At 41.1% G+C, this 17,643-nt stretch overlaps 1 long non-coding RNA gene across 1 annotated transcript; it reads left to right on the forward strand.

The window, feature by feature from the left end:
* The first annotated feature begins 226 nt into the window (after positions 1 to 226).
* On the forward strand, positions 227 to 16,697 carry LOC132657058 (uncharacterized). The gene is made up of 4 exons (XR_009594898.1): positions 227 to 323; positions 1,659 to 1,737; positions 2,150 to 2,225; positions 16,244 to 16,697. It is a non-coding gene; the product is annotated as an uncharacterized LOC132657058 (long non-coding RNA).
* Positions 16,698 to 17,643: the final 946 nt, after the last annotated feature.

Raw genomic sequence — 17,643 nt, forward strand, 5'->3', positions numbered from 1 at the left:
AGGTAAAGGGAGAATGATGGGCTACAACTCCGCTCATGTGTGGGGTTTTCAGCAAGCCTTACTCCTAAAACTGGTTTCTTTATAAATAGTGAAATGGCCTGCTTACTGGTATATGGTACATAGCCAAGGCAAACTGAAGAAATGGTACAAAGTACAGCCTGTTAGTAAAGGTTTCTGTTGTCCAAAGTTCTATTGGCCTCTCCTAATTAGGGCTTTCCACCAGCCAGAGAGGACCTCCTGGCTTCCTGACCCCATGATCTGATGTGTGAAAGTTACAAATGGCCCTGGATTATTGAATTGAACTGCATCAAATCCACAAGTAGGTATGTAGCCTGACTAGAGACTCTGCCCCAAATCTTAGTGAAGCCTATACCATGCAGTGCATACCATTAGTCATAGGCCTGCTAGAAGAGTAAAGCTACACTTTTAATTAATTAATTAAGCAATTAATTACTTTTGGTATGTGTGTATTTATGCTGTGAGTGTGGGTATGTGCATGCATGCAGGGACCAGAAGAAGATGTCGAATGTCCAACTCTATCATTCTTTGCCATATTCTTTTGATACAGGGTTTTTTTACTAGGCCTGGAGCTAGGTTGGTGGCCAGCAAACCTCAGGTGTCCTCCTCCAGTCCACTCAGTGTTTGGGTTACAGGCACATACACACACACACACACATACAACCATGCCTGGTTTTAAAATGTCCTTACTGGAATTCTAACTCAGGTCCTCTTTCCTTCTTTCTTTCTTTTCTTTTCTTTTCTTTCTTTCTTTCTTTCTTTCTTTCTTTCTTTCTTTCTTTCTTTCTATTTTACATTCATTTATTGATTTAATGTGGGGTGCGTGTATGAAGGGACATGATACTTTGTATATGTAGTGCTCAGAAAGATAGATTTGAGTCCTGGAGAGCAAACTCAGATCACTGGGCCTATATAGTGAGCTGTCTTGCCAACTTCAAAGTGACTTTTAAATAGGCTCCAGTGAAGGCTGGATTTCATGCGGGTGTGTCTAACTTACACGTCACTGCTGGTAGCTATTGTTCTTAGGACTGCCCCATTGGTTTCACTGCTGGACAGCTGTGAAACTCCAACTCATCTCCTGCTTTGAGCTCTAACCCATAATCCATAATCTATGTCACCAGGACACAGAGTTTGGAGACCCCCAACTCTTCAGTTGTCACAAGCTAAGGATCCACTGCACCTCCACTGGCAGTGGTGGCTAGATGTGGTGCAGTTCAGGCCAGGAGACTCGGTGTGATATAGCTAAATGAGCCTGGGATCCTGCTTTATAAGCTGTAAAAGGCAGTTGATCATAACAACAAGAAGCCATTTATCATCACTCCAAAACATGTGGCTTTCTAAGTCCTGTGCTCTGAGCGTATGTTAGCTCGGTTGATGTCTGTGGATGCTGTAATGAAACCAGTTAGCAGATGAAAAAAACAAGGTGACGTGACTTTCCTGTAGCTATATAGCGAGTAAATGGCAGAGCTCTGATATGAGTTCAGGTTCTCCATTAATCATGAAGCCAAACTAAACTACGCTTTAGCACATTCTGTCATTAAAAGTCTAGAATGAACTATGAATGCATTTGCTCTATCTCTGTTAAAACTTTTAAAGTTTTTCAGTTTCTGGGTTACCTCACTCATGATGATCTTTTCTAGTTCCATCCATTTGCCTGCAAATTTCATGATTTCCTTGATGGAGTCAATTGGCAGCTCAGTCTCCGTGTGGAATTTCTGAGTAAGGGGAGCAGGGGCTGCCTCGAACCGTCATGGGGGCTGTCATGAACTCGGTTGCCAGCTTTTTGATCACTTCCCCCTGGTGGTATGCCCTTGCCAGGCCACTGAGGAAGAGGATTCAAGTAGTCTTGATGAGACTTGATAAGCTATGGGCAGATGGCAATAGTGGAGAACTCCACTTTCAGTGGACTAGGGGAAGGGGAAGGTGGGGAAGAGAGAGGGAGGGGGGAGTGGGAGGATTTGAAGAGGGAGCTTCAATCGGGATATACAATAAATAAATTGTGAAAAAAAATTAAAATTAGAAAAAAACTTTTAGAGTTTAGTTTATCATTCAAAACTTTAATCCATGTGTACAATCTTAGGAAGGATTCTAAGTATTGCAGTAACCCACCAGGTTTTCTTGCTCAACTCAGGCCGTATGCTATGAAGAATGGCTATGAAGACCCTGCATCACCTTACAGGGGACAGGGGAATAAAAGACTAGTTCTGGTAAGTCACAGAAAGAAGTGATTAAACCTTTGGTGACCTGCACTGTGTCCTTCATCCTGTACAGCTGGGGCAGGGTGAAGCAGTGTGTGACAGGGATTCACTCGCTGGCCTGTCTTCCAGGCTCTTCTTCTGTGACACCAAGGTTTTCAGATCTTGTTTTTCTCCTGTCAAGGGAAACTAGCCATGGTGATGCATCTCTGTGATTCTGAAGCATCATATTTCCATCTAGCCTGGGCTACATTGAGAGAACCTGCCTCAGAAAACCAAGACAAAAACTTGCTGAAAAGAAAATAAGCAAGGGCTGGAGAGAAGGAAGGCTCGGTGATTAGGAGCCCTTGCAGCTCTTGGTTCCTAGCACCCATGTTAGCTGGCTCACCACCATCCACACCTCTAGTTCTGGCCTCCTTGAGCACTTGTGCTCACATGCCCACATCCCCAAGCAAGCACACACACCTACAGATGATTACAAATAACAACAAATCTTAAAAACAGCAACAACAACAACAACAACAACAAAAAAAAAACACCCAAAAAAGAAAAAAAAAAAGAAAAGCAAACAAACAAACAAGATAAACCAAATAAGAAGCAAAGAGACAAGGGTGCTTTGAAAAATCAGGGTGTGAAGCACAGAATCCTCCATTTCTCCTGGGTCTTGCTGGGTTTTGTTTTGGTTTGGTTTTTTCTTTCCCGTTTTTGTTTGGTGTTTGAACACTGTTTCAAGGTGTGATGCTGTTCAGTGTGCAGTTACTTCAGGAACAAAAAGGAAGGAGCTAGGGCTGGACTTTGCAAAAGGAAAGGAATTCCCACAGGAGAGGACCTTTTGGCGCTGGCCCAGAGAAAGAGCAGGGGTTTCCCAGCAGCACGTGGTGGCAGTTCTGCGGGCAAACAGGACAGCGTACAAACAAGAAATGATGCTGGAATTCTCACGCTACCTCGTGTTAAAATGAAAATGGAAGCTTGGTGCCAGTGCCATGCACAGTGATGGAAAGAGACGACTCTGGAAGAGAGGCAGCCGAAAGCAGCTAGACTGGGAGAGCCTTTTCCGAGCTTTCTTATTCATCCCTTTGACTAGAGAAAGAGGATTTCATCTGTCATTACTGAAAGCACAGTGACAGTCGAGAACCCTCACTCCGTAGCTCATGAACGGTGTCTTTCCCACTACAGTATCAATAATGAAGGAGAAATTATACAGTGTCATGGTTAAGAAGCTTGGTTTCCACTGTTTGTACTGTGACTAGGATCAAGATTTTGGACAACACTTAAGTATCAAATACCTTGGCTGACCAGGTAAGGCTATTGGGGAAACCCCTCATATTGATATTTATAAAATATATTATCAAAGCCGGGCATGGTGGCGCACACCTGTAATCACAGCACTCTGGGAGGCAAAAGCAGGTGGACCTCTGAGAGTTTGAAGTCAGCCTGGTCTATAAAGTTAGTTCAAGACAACAAAAAGCTACACATAGAAACCCTGTGTCGAAAAACCAAAAATGTCTAAATATACTATCTAGAATATATAGGATTAGTACATGTCAACTAGGATTATGTGTGTGTGTATACTATAACATCTTTATCTACGTGAGAAGAAATTTCCTAAATCAGAGTACTCAGGATATAGCTAAGTGTGATAGTGCACACACATCTGTAATCCCAGGGCTGAGGCTTCGGCAAAATTACAAATTTGAGGTCAATCTAGGCTATATAGCAAGACCCTTTCCTTTTGTTTGTTTGTTTTAAGAGTATTCAGAACATAAATACTTTTGGAAAAATAAGATAAGGAAAAGTCTGCAGGTGATATTAAACTAGAAGCTATTGTTTCATTTTTCCAAACCAAAAAAAAAAAAAAAAAGGGACATTCTTTCATTCCTCATTCCTTTGATTATGAGGGACAAAGAAAAAGAAAAAAAAGTTTATTTACTGTAAAGAAAAACACATTAACCTTGAGAGTAACCATGATAAGAAAAATGTAAAAGTCCAAGGGTTGGTGCATGAAAGTTTACAATTTAGTGGCATGTTAGCTAAATACTCAGAAAAGCCATTTAAGGACTCCAGCATTTACCATCTCTGCCCTTATACATCTTTAACTAGGTACACCTCTAGGTCTTTTCTTACTCAAACAGTAGAATTTGTGCCTCCAAAGAGAACTGTACACTTATTCTAAAGTTGCTTTTCCACTCTGTAGACTGGGATATACGCTTTTGCCAATTCAACAACATCACCTCTCAGAAGAGGTCCAATACTACATCTGACCCCTTCTGGCAAATTAAATACAATTATGCAAACTACGAGGATTTAGGCCTAATCTAATTAATATAGTACATACGAAACAGATAATAATTTCCCTGGTGGAAAACTAGCTTGTCTTATTTTGTGTTTGAACTAAGGCTTAGCAAAACATTGCCTCCTGTAAGAAAAATGTCATTATCTTCTAGGTTCTGTTTGCTCAGTGCCCCCATAACAGGCATGTTTAAAAAATAAATAAAAAGATCAAAATTGGAATCTTCAAGTAATAACATTTTTTTTTTCAAAATTTACTAAAGAAAATATTCTATGAACTAGAAAAAAAGAGAGAAAGATTTTATTCATAGGTGATTTGTTTCTTTCTTACCAAGCACAAACAATACTACCGTGGCAAATACATTCAATGGGGATTTCTGTTCACCTAAATATAAAAGGGTAAACTCGACCTGGATTAAATGCATCCCGATCAATGCCAATCACAAACTTTCTGAATCCCGAAGCTGAGTACACTCCTGTCTGAATGCATGAATTTCATTAGCATTAATCAGCGTGCTTCAGGAACACCAAGAAGAAAACAGGAAGGAATGTTTTTTCCCCATTCTCTTTCACCAAGAAAACTAGAAAAGGGACCTGACTGGGGTGAAGAGATATGCCTTTCTTTCCCTTCTTCCCAAAAAGAGTGAATTTCATAATGAAGAGATCCTTGTTTATCAGGAAATGCAATGGGAGGACCAAGACAGATTTTTCTCAGGCCTGTGCCTCTGTCCTGGCATTGTCATTTCCAACTGTGTGAACACAGCCTTGGCTTATTTGTTCCTTAGGTTTTTGGGGGCACTGCCAACAAGCATGCCAGCTCTCAAGATACAATGATGCCCAGCCCACAAGGGCCTGGACTTTCTTCCCGAGTGACGGTAATATCATAGCGCCTTCTCAGCAGCTGTTAGGCGGCAATAGTTTCTAGACAACAACGGCCTGTGTGAGCTTTTCACATTAGCAGAGAAACTGCTGGAGTCGAGGGAAGAAACATTATGCTGAGAATTCTAACACTCGGCTGTCTTTCTTCATCTGCTTCTCAGTCTGGAATCACAAATATCTTCCCAAGAAATACGCGATAGAAGCAGCAGTGTTTTTTGTGCATGACTTGTACAAACAGGCTAGTAAGCAAGCATATTTCTGAGTGGTTTTGGGAGATATTTTGTTTTGCCGTGAGGTCTCCCGGAGACAGAGCTGAAACCTCTTGGTTGATAGTGGAGTGTGGCACAGGTTCACATCAAAGGATAGTGGTGGGGACCACAGTCACGTGGCCTCATGGGTTTTCCTACCAGATATTATTAAAGAGGGAAAGGCTATATTGTAATAGGAAAGAGGCCCCAAATATTTTATAAGAAGAACTGAAATAAGTGATTTTGTTTCTTGGATTTGCTCTGCAATAGTATGGTATGGGGTGGATAGATAAATCTCGGGTGAAATAAGATGGATTGAGAGCTGGTGGGTATTAAGGCTGGGTGGTAGATGTGGGAGATTTATTACAGTCTTCTCTGGCCATATATGTTATGACCGTTTCCCTGATAAACTCACGGTTTATACTCACAGCATTTGTCAACCACTGCTATTTGTCAAAGTGTGAAGGGTTGAGAATGCAGCTTACTAGAGCATATACTTAGCAGATGTGTAGTCCTGGGTTTGAATCCAGCTCTAATTTTTTTCTTAAATGACAAGTAATCTTAGGCTTAAAGTTTCTTGCCTTAGGAACCCATCTCGAGGTTGTGAGAAACATCCACTAAAGCAAAGGTACTGCTTGACAAGAATCTAAAAATCACAATGCATTTCTAAAGTTGCCTGTTCAACCCTTTCACTCAGCTCTTCTCTTCCCAACTATTTTCCCTGTATTTTTCTTAATTATTTATTCACTTTAAATCCTGCTCGTAGCCCCCTCCCGCTTCTATTCCTGGTCCCACTCTCCCTCCCTCTTCCCCCATCCCTTCTCCCCTATTCCTCAGACAAGGGGAGCCACCTTCCCCCCTTCTTTCAGTTTGGAGATAGCAACCAGTTTCAATTTTTAAGTGGCAAAGGTAATTTAGGATACCTCCCTTTGTCTATGTCAATCACAGCAAACTTGCTTTCAGCAAGTGCTCTACTTTTCCCTAGCCTTGGCAAGCTGCTCAGGACAACATTTCCTTCTTTTCATCCCTGTGCATGTTGATTGGGGCTCACAGGGCGTAGGCTTTTCCCATAATCCAGCCTGATGTTTTACACCAGGGAGTTACAATGTGTGTAGACTATATTTTTTTTCCACACACTTTTAGTCGGAGAACTCTGTGTTCTCATGGTTTGAGCAAAGTTATATTTAATACTTACCCGTCTCAGTGTTTATTAAGATTTAATCCCATTTTCATCTTGATGGGTTCTTGTCTCTTTGCCCCAAAGATAAATTGAAACATCCTGTTTGGTATGGTGGTATTCCTGTGTGTGATGTCAAGTTGTTTTTAGTTTTTGTTTTGTTATTTAGGTCTATGTGATTCCATCAGGGTAACTGACTTCCTAATTAGTCTTTAATAACAATTCCTGGAACACTGTGATGTCAATCGCACATCAGCTAGGTGAGTTATATTCGGGGTCAAGGATTCTGTGGTCAGGTCATGTGTATGTGCTAGCTCTTTCAGTGAAAGAAAATTATCACAATTAGTCACACAAAACCGTGGAATTAGTTCACTATTGATTCTCACATTATTTTCTCTTGCCTGATGTTCACAGGGGCAGGAAGGTAGGCTCTACCATGGAGCTAGAGTAGGGAATTATGACTGTAGAGATCTTGAGTGAGGAACAAGTAATCCAGGTGGTTTTACTTGAGTTAACTGATCATTTGCCATGATTTTTTTTGCTCATGATTTGCTTTCTGCTGCCTTTGGGAAGTTTTAGAGATCATTTTATGGCTCTCTCTTTATCCCAGTACTCTTCATTTCAGGGAATACTATATAAGCACTCTTCCATTGAATGTGTGCATTTTCCGGCCCCCAACTATATGCATTTCTTACACAAATAATATGCTCAGTGATGTGTTTCCAGAGCATACTGATCAATGATCTTTAAAGGTTTTGTTTCATATTTAATTATGTGTGAGCACCTGTGCAGTGCTTTCTGGAGGAGGCCAGAAGCTCCAGATCTCCTGGAGCTAACGTTACAGGCAATATGGGGTAAACCAGTGTGGCTATAAATACTCTTAGCTGTCAAGACACCTCTCTTTAGCCTGCATAGTGATCTTTAAACAGTTTTACTCTCATTCACTCAATGGAAATTTGAAAATTTTTTGTGAATACTCCTTACAAATTGTCAAGCCTTTGAACTGTAAATTCAGACAGAAGGATGCGACTTCTTTCATGTTATATTCACTTAACAAAGTGGCTCTATCACTTTTTATATGCTGACATATAGTCTAAATACCACAGCAATGTGGTACTCCTGTCGCCCATTTCAAAGTTAGAAAAGTAAGTGTAATTTAAAAGGCAAGTGCTAAGCTCTATTTAATAGATATTTACATTTCTTCTTTGTTTTCATCTCTTTTTCCCATGGAATTCTATTCTGTGCTTATCTTTGAACAGTTTGACAATCCCATCACTCTTCCCTTCAACAAAAATATTTACACAAATTAAAACTTCAAATTATAAGAATTTCCTGTAATCGTGATACTCAAAATTATTTTGGAATCAGTTACGACTACCATTATTATTAATATAAAGGTTACCCCAAAACACACAAAGGACAAAAATCTATGTATTTAACAGCTCTCGAGGTAAATGGCGAAGTAGAATTTTCTGTAAAAGTGTCTTTTTGTTTGTTTGTTTGTTTGTTTCTCTGTGTGTAGCCTTGGCTCTCCTGGACTCTCTTTGTAGACTAGGCAGGCCTTGAACTCACAGAGATTCCCTGCCTCTTCCTCCCAAGTGCTTAAAGGCATGCATTACCACTTTATAAAAGTGTGTCTTAATGAAGAAAATGTGCAGTGGATTGAACTTTTTGGTTTCCCCTTTTGTTTTGACTTATATTTTTTGTGTCTCTATCATCTATTCATAAATATTTATTGCTCATGGCTGGAAGGAGGCAGGTTCAGCATCAATAAAGTAAAAAACTTTTACTCTTTTCATTTATTTTTGGGTCTTCCTATATAGTCCTGTTGGTCTCCAATTTGTAACCCTCCTGCCTCAGCCTCTCAAGTGCTAGGATGATAGGTGTATACAGCCCTGGCTTTTATTTTTATTGATGCAGATCCTGAAAAGTCTTATTCATGTGATTAAGGAGATGGTACTGAAAAGTGTCATGGGGTGTGTGTGTGTGTGTGTGTGTGTGTGTGTGTGTGTGACTGTGTATGTTGCTGAACTCAAGGATTGCACATGATAGGCAAATGGCCTACCAATGTTTACCAGTTTTTAAATAAAACTTTTCTTGAATTATTTAAATTGCTTCTGTGTCACAGCTACAGAACCACTCAGTTATCTTTCATCAAAAGATACTTTGGAAGTGTGTCAGTGTCCAACTATGAGGAGTGAAACTTTGTTCTTCCTCTTCCTACAGTCCTTCTGCTGAGAGCTCCTCAGTGAGAAGCTGAGGTCACAGTGTTTCACTAAGCCCTGGCATATCCCAGCCCCTTCTCAGCTTGAGTGCAGTCCTCGTCATCGCTGTACCTCTTCTTGATGGTCAGTCAGCAGGCAGACCACAAGCAGTTACCTCCAGAGTGGTTATTCTGACTGCGAGGTGCCTCTGCTCCAGGGTGGAGCCAGCACTCCCTCCAAGGAACCAGATGACCCACCCAGGTGTTGTCTCTGGTGATGCCACTGTCCTCTGTCCCAACTTCTGTTACATATGGATAATGGACTGTGGAGATTGTTTAGTGGACAAAAGTGCTTGCATGCAAGTGTGAGGAGCCTAGTTTGAATCCCCAGAACCCACATAAAAGCCAGGTGCTGCAGCCTGAGTGTCTGTAACCCCAGGGTCCCTAGGGGAGATGGAAGGCAGGGACAAGATGATCCCGGGGAGTTCATGAGGGTACCATCTGACCTGGCACCCACAGCAGAAAAAACCGCAAAGGGATTCTGTCTCAAATAAAGTGAGAGGCAAGACCAACGCCCAATGTGGCCCTGCGATGCCTTCTCACAGGAGTGTGTATGTTATACAAAGATAAAAATAATCTAAAACAATACCGAAAATGTCTATAATATTAATAGCTATCCACCCTCGGTGCTGAGCCAAAGCTCGGTTGAGATACTGCGGAACTTGAATAATGTTTACATAGACATGAGTTGTTTCCTGTTAAGGGAATTTTGACATGGTCTTTCCCAAGATACGATCTTGCCGTGAGCCGGACTGAGTGTGCCCACAATGAGGTGTAAGGAGGCATGCAAAAGCACAGCCCGCCCTCAAGGACCTCTGTACTTGTTCTCTAGAAAGGATCTCGTTGACAGGAGCCCTCATTGTTGTTTTGAGTCCTCCTTGTTTGGAGAAGCACCTGGAAAGGCACTTCCCTTGGCAGTGTCACTTTTAGAAACCCTTCGGAGCGTTCGCCCTTGGCTACGTATTTTGAGGAGCTAAGTGGCAGACACTCATACCTTCTTCTTGGTGTGTCTGCTGGCCAGACGGATCCCAGACAAATTGTTACTGGAGACGGGAACTGCATGACAAGAAAGGAATCAGAAAATTTCAACCTGTTTAATGAATAAGTCTAGATAAAGTTAAAGATTTTTAAATGAGGATATTTGAAGAAAATTGTTACAAGAATTTAATAAACAGTATTCAGCTCTGTTTGGTATATTGATGGTTTATTTTTAGTTAAAAGTAGAAATTAGCAATACTTACATGGGAAAATTTTTGGCACAAAAGAAAATATTTCTTAGAGACTTTACTGTATTTTTTCTTATTTAAAATTCCATCTTGATAGACTCATCAAAATTTTGTCTCTAGTCGATCTATATCACTGGTAAAAATAATTTCAGTTCTTCATTAATTCATGAAAAATCCTTACCAAGCATAGGGTCAATCCATTTGTACCTTAAAGATAAGCTCTGGTGACATTTTAATACCAAGTTTCTTCACAGAAAGGTTGAGAAAATATTGCTGGATTTGTTGACATTTACTCTGTGTCCTCTTGTAAGACCTGGGGTCTCACAGCTCAGGAGTTCAATCGCGCCCTTCCCAGAAACTCCCCCAGACCAAGACTCGTTGCAAAAACAAGAGGTTTATTAACCATTGTACAATGGGGTCACCCCTGCCGATCAGCAAAGAGTGGCACCGGGAGACAAAGGCCTTTAGGTTTTTAAAAGAAAAATTGCGGGAAATTTGAAGTTGCAGTTTTGGCAATTTAGGATTGGATGAGGAAGTTATAAAGTAAGATAATTGGTTAGTCTTAGGTGTTCAAGCTTGGCCAGTCCTACCAAGTGTGGATGCAGCTGCAATTGAAGGTGGGGGTGGTTAGCTCATCCTTGAAGATTAGGGGCTACAGACTTTTGGCTGGAGGTCAAAAGCTACTCAGAAGAAGTCTAGGTTCGTTGCTAAGAAACGCTATCTCAAGGACAAGGGTCTGGTCCTTCTTTTGCTGAGTGAAGGTCATTGCTTGCTTGCCCTTTTTTTTTTATATCTGTCCTCACAGATAGGGTCACATTCCTTCACTCTCTGGAAAGGTACTAAGAGGCTTTAGCTTAACCTGAACCTAAAACTCAAAACTATAGGCTTTAGAAGACATATAGGTTACAAAGTTAGTCTAACCCTTTCACTCTGAGAGTATGAGGTGCTTTGTGGCTCTGAAAGACTCCTCAAAAGTGGGAGTCTATGAGTGCAGAAAAGTGATCCTAGTAGGCAAAAGGGAGCGATGTTTATATGTTTGCTGGTGAAACTTGGTGAATGCCTTGTCCAGTCAACGATAAATAATCATCCAGGTGCACAGAGAATGGCAGATGTGGGGAGGGGGGTGGTAGGGGCTGGAATTAACTAATAATACTTTGAATTAACTAAAACAGTAGCAGACTTTTTTAGATGCTCAGGTAATATAAATCGGTTGAAGCCATTCAAATACCCCAGAGAGCACAATAGAAGTTGGCAGCTCTGAAATTTATCTCATTTTTTTCTATATTAAAAAACAAAAAAATACATCCTGAAACGATCTTGTTCATGTTCTTATTCTTCTTGTTCTTCTTGTTTTTGTTTTTGTTGTTCTCCTCCTCCTCCTCTTTCTTCTTCTCGTTAATATGTGTTACATGTTTTGGGACACACCTATGCCATGGCACTTCTGTGGAGATCACAGAACAAACTTTCAGGAGTCAGTTCTGTCCTCCCATCAGGGGTTCTGAGGATCAAACTGGCTTCTGCAGCAAGAATCCCACCTTTTGGACCATCCTCCTAGCCTTACCTCAAGATACTTTGAGAAGAACTTTCAAAGATCTTCCCCACTTTTTTTTTTTTCTCAATGCAGTTTATTCAGGAACCTTGAACAATCTTCTGACCCTGGGGAAAGCCAGCCCACAGCTTAAATAGCCTCTGGGTAGCCAACCCCAGCGTGCCACGTGGGCAATGTAGATAGGTCCACATACACGGAAGCAAGCCAGATCCTCAGCCTTAGCCAAATATGGAGTTGTTTGTGACAGAGAGCACTCACCATCGGGAAGGTGGAAGGCAGAAACCAGCTCCATCTTTAAGGCGCGGCATTACGCAGCTCTCTACAGTTCCCCCTTTTTGTTTTAGACACATCAGGCAAGAGTAGAGGTCTGATCTCTGATATTAGAAATAAATTGGGACTTTGTACGAATGTTCATTTAGGTGTCATCCACCCAAAGAGCATCAGACCCGTCTGATACCTTTTTCTCAGAGGCGGGACCTGGGGCATCAACCCGCATGTAATCAGACATGCTCTTCTCTGGGTCGAAAGGGGCTGACCCTGAGTGCAGTGCTTAGCCTCACATCCTGAGCATAACATTTTAGCTTTTTATGGTAGCCAACCATGCTTGGGGAGACTGTCCTGCTTCAATGGCTGTAAAGGCCTGAATGATCATGGCTGCATTACACTGTTGTGAGACTCTAATCTTGCATATACACCACAGGCAAACCAAGGAGACCAACACCAGAAGGCCTGCTAACGCTCCCATGCCCGCCCATTCCTTCAGATGATTCATGGTTGCAGCAATCCATGATGATAATCCTGTGACTAGTCCTGTGTCCACTCTGGTAGAATTTACCGTAACAATGGCCACTCTCAGCTGCTCCATCATAGTATCGAATTCTCCAGTCCAATTACCTAAAATATAGCTAGACAATTGTTTAGACAAATTTGCAGCACGGGAAAAACTCTCATATTGTATGCTAGTGACACAAAGTCCAGCATACTTCCATTGACAGCCAAGTTGAGCGATTCTAGTGAATTTAGGTATGCCCTGGTTACTCGCATGCCTCGCTGGGTGCCTGTGCCCATTGGCGCCCCTCACGCTATGACTCTCTTCAGACAGAAAAGGCATCTTGGAATTACAGCTGCCATTGTTACTGCCATCTCATTGGCGGCTGTTGGAGCTACCACCACGGCATTAGCCATGAGTCATACTGTGTAGACTGCTCAGACCCTAAATAATCTTTTAGCCAATGTAGCTCATGCTTTTGATGTACAAAAAAGAATTAATGCTCAACTAAAAGGAGACTTGATGGTGTTCAATCAGAGGATTGACCTCGTGCAGGAGCAAATTGATACCCTATGGAAGATCTTCCCCACTTTTATAATTCTAATATAATTCAGATTTTTAAGGTCTCTAGAAAATTAATTTCTTTAAAAAGTGTTTTCCTAATTTATTGTGATAAAAATGTATCACATGAAATTTATCATTGCGCCATCATTTTATGTGTATAATTCAATGACATTAAATACTTTCACGATGTTTGATTGCCTTTTTCTCTAACTAAAGAGAATCTTCCCTGTGCCTGAGACAGAAACAAAGAATTTGCTAAGAAACAATTGTAGTCAGCATAAAGGACATTTCATATTCTTATCACAGAATACTTACTACTGAACACAAATACACGCAGAAGAAGCGTTTAGTAGAAGCTCAAAACAGTCACAGGGAATCAGGAAGGTCCGGTAGCTGCTGCATGACATGCAGCCTTGGTCCGTATTGGCACAGCTTGTCTTAGGGCAGTCCAACACAAACTTGGCATTGATGCATAATTAATGAAGTGGGAAATGGATTAACAAGATTTTTCTCTCATTAATGTTTCCCTAATATCTGGCATGAAAGCAAAGCTGCATTAATTAAAAGAGGGCTGTTGTGTGTGTCTGATTGCGGGTGGGTGCTGTGTGGGTCTACAGGGTAAGTTTGTCAGGTTTCATTTGCAGCCTCTTTTTTCCCCTCCGTGTTTACCCCCCTTTCTCATTTCCAGCCCCTCATCACTCCTTTTGTTCTCTTTGGGAACACCATTGTATTTTTCTTCTAGGTGGATGCAGGAGAGATGACAGATTGAATGGTTCACGTTTTAGATGGGTATCTGAGCACACATGAATTAATCAATATCTCATAATCTAGGCAATGAAAGCTTCCTCTTCATAGAGCAAAGAGGACATAATGCGCAGTGTATGCGGCTTAACCGCTAGCCATGCTAATGAGAATCATGCAGGCACAACTCCTTTCTTAAGTTGATAACATGCTCCAGTGTACATCACTGTCAATTACACATCAACTCTTAATCATCTTGGGAAACGGGTGGAGTAAATCCCACTGCTGAGCACAAGCACCTCATGGGGGGATTATTGGCTAGCATTAGGAGCTGAACTTGGAATCTTAATTCCTTTTCATTCTGTCAAAGTTATTCTACTACTGTCAATTAAGTCAAATATTCCCCCAGGAAATGAGCAAATGTGTGGTGTGTGTGTGTGTGTGTGTGAGTGTGTGTGTAAATGGAGTGAAAAGGAGGTGAAACTGAAGGAACATGGAGAGTCAACAGCAAGACTGTTTCTGTGCTTGGGTTCTCAAACCGTTGAAATGTGTGGCTCGTATCCCTATGCATTGATTTCAACATTTTTTTTTCAGATATAAGACCTGTTTTGTAGTGTGTAATGCTGACTTTTTTTTTTTTTTTTTAGTTCTAAAAATAAAGATTCACTGTTGAAAAATTGACTTTTTTCTTGGCTTAAGGCTCCTTTATTTAACAGATAGTTATGAGACCTATTACATATCAAGTAGGGAATACTACAGAGATAATGAAGATAATTTTGCTATCTAAGAGCTTGTTGGCTAGTAGGAAAAAAAACTGTAAATGAGTACAGTTGTCCCTTGGTGTTTGTGGAAACTGATTTTATACGATAGATACTGCAATCTGAAAGTGTTCACGTTCTTTATGTAAATGACATAGTACTTTAGTATGTTCATATAAGCTATGTGCACCTCTCTCATGCTTTAAAATTTTGCCCTAGATTGTTTATTATACCAGATATAATTTCAGTCCGATACTGCTTAGTGAATGATGATAATATCTGTACATGTTCGGTAAAGATGCATTTTTCTCTGAACGCCTTTGATTTATGGTTAATTTAACCTGTGCATGTGGAGCATGTAAGACAGTTGACTGTACTTCACAATGTGTGAGCGACTCAGTTCAGTGGACCTCAGGGCATATGGAAGGCAGGACCAAAGAGTGGGGGAGAGGTCATGCCAGAAACCCCAGGTCTCATACCAAGACATAAACCTGGATCCTCCATATCCATTGACCTTTAAAGATTTAAGTGCAAATATTCCTTTGCTGCTAGTCTTAGTTTATTCTCCTGTTGCTGTGATATTCTGAGAAAAGCGACTTAAGAAAGGAAGGAAGGGTTTGTTTGGTTCATGGCTTGATGGCACAGTCCACCATGGTGGGGAAGTCAAGGCTGCAGATCATATCACATTCACAATCAGAAAGCAGAGATTGATGAGTACTGGTGCTGAGCTATTGCTCTTCTTTTTATGCTGCCCAGGACCTAAGCCCAGGGAATGATGCTGCCCACTTATAACCTGGGTCTTCCCACCTCAATTAACTTAATCCATCACAGTCATGCACAGAGATTAAATCAGCCATCACAGGTGTGCTTAGAGGTGTGCCCCTAGGTGATTCCAGAGCCTGTCAGGTTTACAAAGAACATTCACTATCACAATGCTTCCTACTTGATTTTTAAAGTCATCTGAAATTTTACATCAATTTCATAATTAGTGCATTTTTATTAAAAACAATGGATTTTCTCCAAGACTCTTGAAAAATAATTCAGGAACAGGAGCTATTGTGATGGTTGAGCTATTAACTGGAGTAGGTCTGAGAGCAGCTAAGAGACACACCTCTGAGTGGGTGTGGGACAGTATTTCCAGAAGGACTAAGGAGGGAAGAACCACCCTCAGAGTGGACACCACCTTCCTGCATGGCCCAGCCGTTAAGGGCGCAAGAACTCTGCTCTCTGGCCTGCCTTCAAGTTTGACTGATTAGCACACCAATCACGTTTCTGCAGCAATCCTCCAGAACCCAGCCTCTTTGGCCTTCCGCTGTAGATGGAAGACCAGCAGTCCACCAGCACTCCTCCAGGCTCTCAGTGCCAGATCAGGACTGCGGAGGCATCCAGGCTTGTGGGCTCTCAGCCTCTCCATTATGGAGATAGCCCTTGTTGGACAGTTCAGGCCATATTGTGTAAGCCGATCTAATAAATGCTCCTTGCAGCATAGGTTCTACTGGTTCTGCTCCTCCAGGGATCTCTGACTAATATATCTATGTCACGTCGTTTATTTGATTTTATTTTGTAGGAAAAGCCATAGTATATAGCCATGATGATCTAAGAACACAAGCAGGGGAATACACCCCTCAACGGTCTTCAGCAGAAGAACGCTTTGGCCGGATTTTCACTGTGACTAGAACATTCTGACCACTGCATGGCACATAGGGACCAGGAGGCAGAGGCTGAAGGGGAAGCCGAATCAGACCATTGTAACTACTTGGATTTAAAAAAAAAAATCACTAAAAACCTGATTCAAATTACTGGCAGTAGGAATATTTTGAGATTGAAAAAGGTGGAGTTAAAGCATTGATAGAGTTGATTTTATAAAAAAAAATTAAAAAGGGTGTGTTGCAGAAAAATATAAAATTGAGAAACAGGGCTGAATAGACAACTCAGTCTATAAACTGCCTACTGTGCAAACATGAGGATGGGTCTGACTTCAGTGCCGAGAGCTGTCATAAAAAATCCAGATGTGGGTTAGAAATCCCAGTGCTGGGGCGGGGGGTGGGGTGGGGGGGGTGGAGGGATGAAATGGGAGGATACTTGGGGCTTGTAGGCAAACTACTCCTGAGTAATCACCCACTGACCCAACACACAGACAAAGGGTGGTAAGAAGAAATAAGAAGAAACACATGAATGACAGGAAAGATGGGCTATTATTTCTGAAATATAAAGAGCTCATATAAAATCACAAAAAAAAGTTCTAAAAGAACAGTACAGCAGTTTGTGAAAGAACATGAAAGATTTACAGAACCTTTTTGTTTGGTTTGGTTTTTGTTTTGTATTTTAGGACAGGGTTTCTCTGTGTAGCCTGGGCTGTCTTGAATTTGCTTTGTAGACCAAGCTGACCTGGAACTCATAGAGATCTTCCTACCTCTGCCTCTCCGAGAGCTGGCATTACAGGCATGAGCCACCTCGCCAGGCAGATTTACAGAATCTTAAAGTCCCAGGAAAGATTAAAATCAGAAATAAAAGTTCAGGTGTTAATTCTTATTATCTTGTTTAGTAAAGATCACATAATAGCTAAATATGTGCATAAAGTTATCTCTTCAGTGCTATTAACAGCAATCAAAACTGAAAAAATTCTTCAGTGGCTGATTTGTTAAATAAACATGGTCATCACAATAGAATTTCACACAGCCTTTAAAAATCATTTTGTAGGAAGCTAGAGAGATGGGACAACACTTAAACATCTTTATTGCTTTTCCAGAAGACTGGAGTTTAATTCTCTGCACCAACTTGTGACTCCAGGCCCCTGGACTGAGGCCGTGAGCACACACCCACATTCAAAAACACACGTGTATAATTAAAAAATAAAGTCAATCTTTAAATATTTGTTTTGTAGGTATACATTTATTGAGATAGATGGTCGGGGCAAAAAAAAAAAAAAAAAGCAGGCTACTGGACTTTGTGTGTATATATGTCTAT

The sequence above is a fragment of the Meriones unguiculatus genome, chromosome 10 (genome assembly GCF_030254825.1).
Source record: "Meriones unguiculatus strain TT.TT164.6M chromosome 10, Bangor_MerUng_6.1, whole genome shotgun sequence".
Classification (NCBI taxonomy): domain Eukaryota; kingdom Metazoa; phylum Chordata; class Mammalia; order Rodentia; family Muridae; genus Meriones; species Meriones unguiculatus.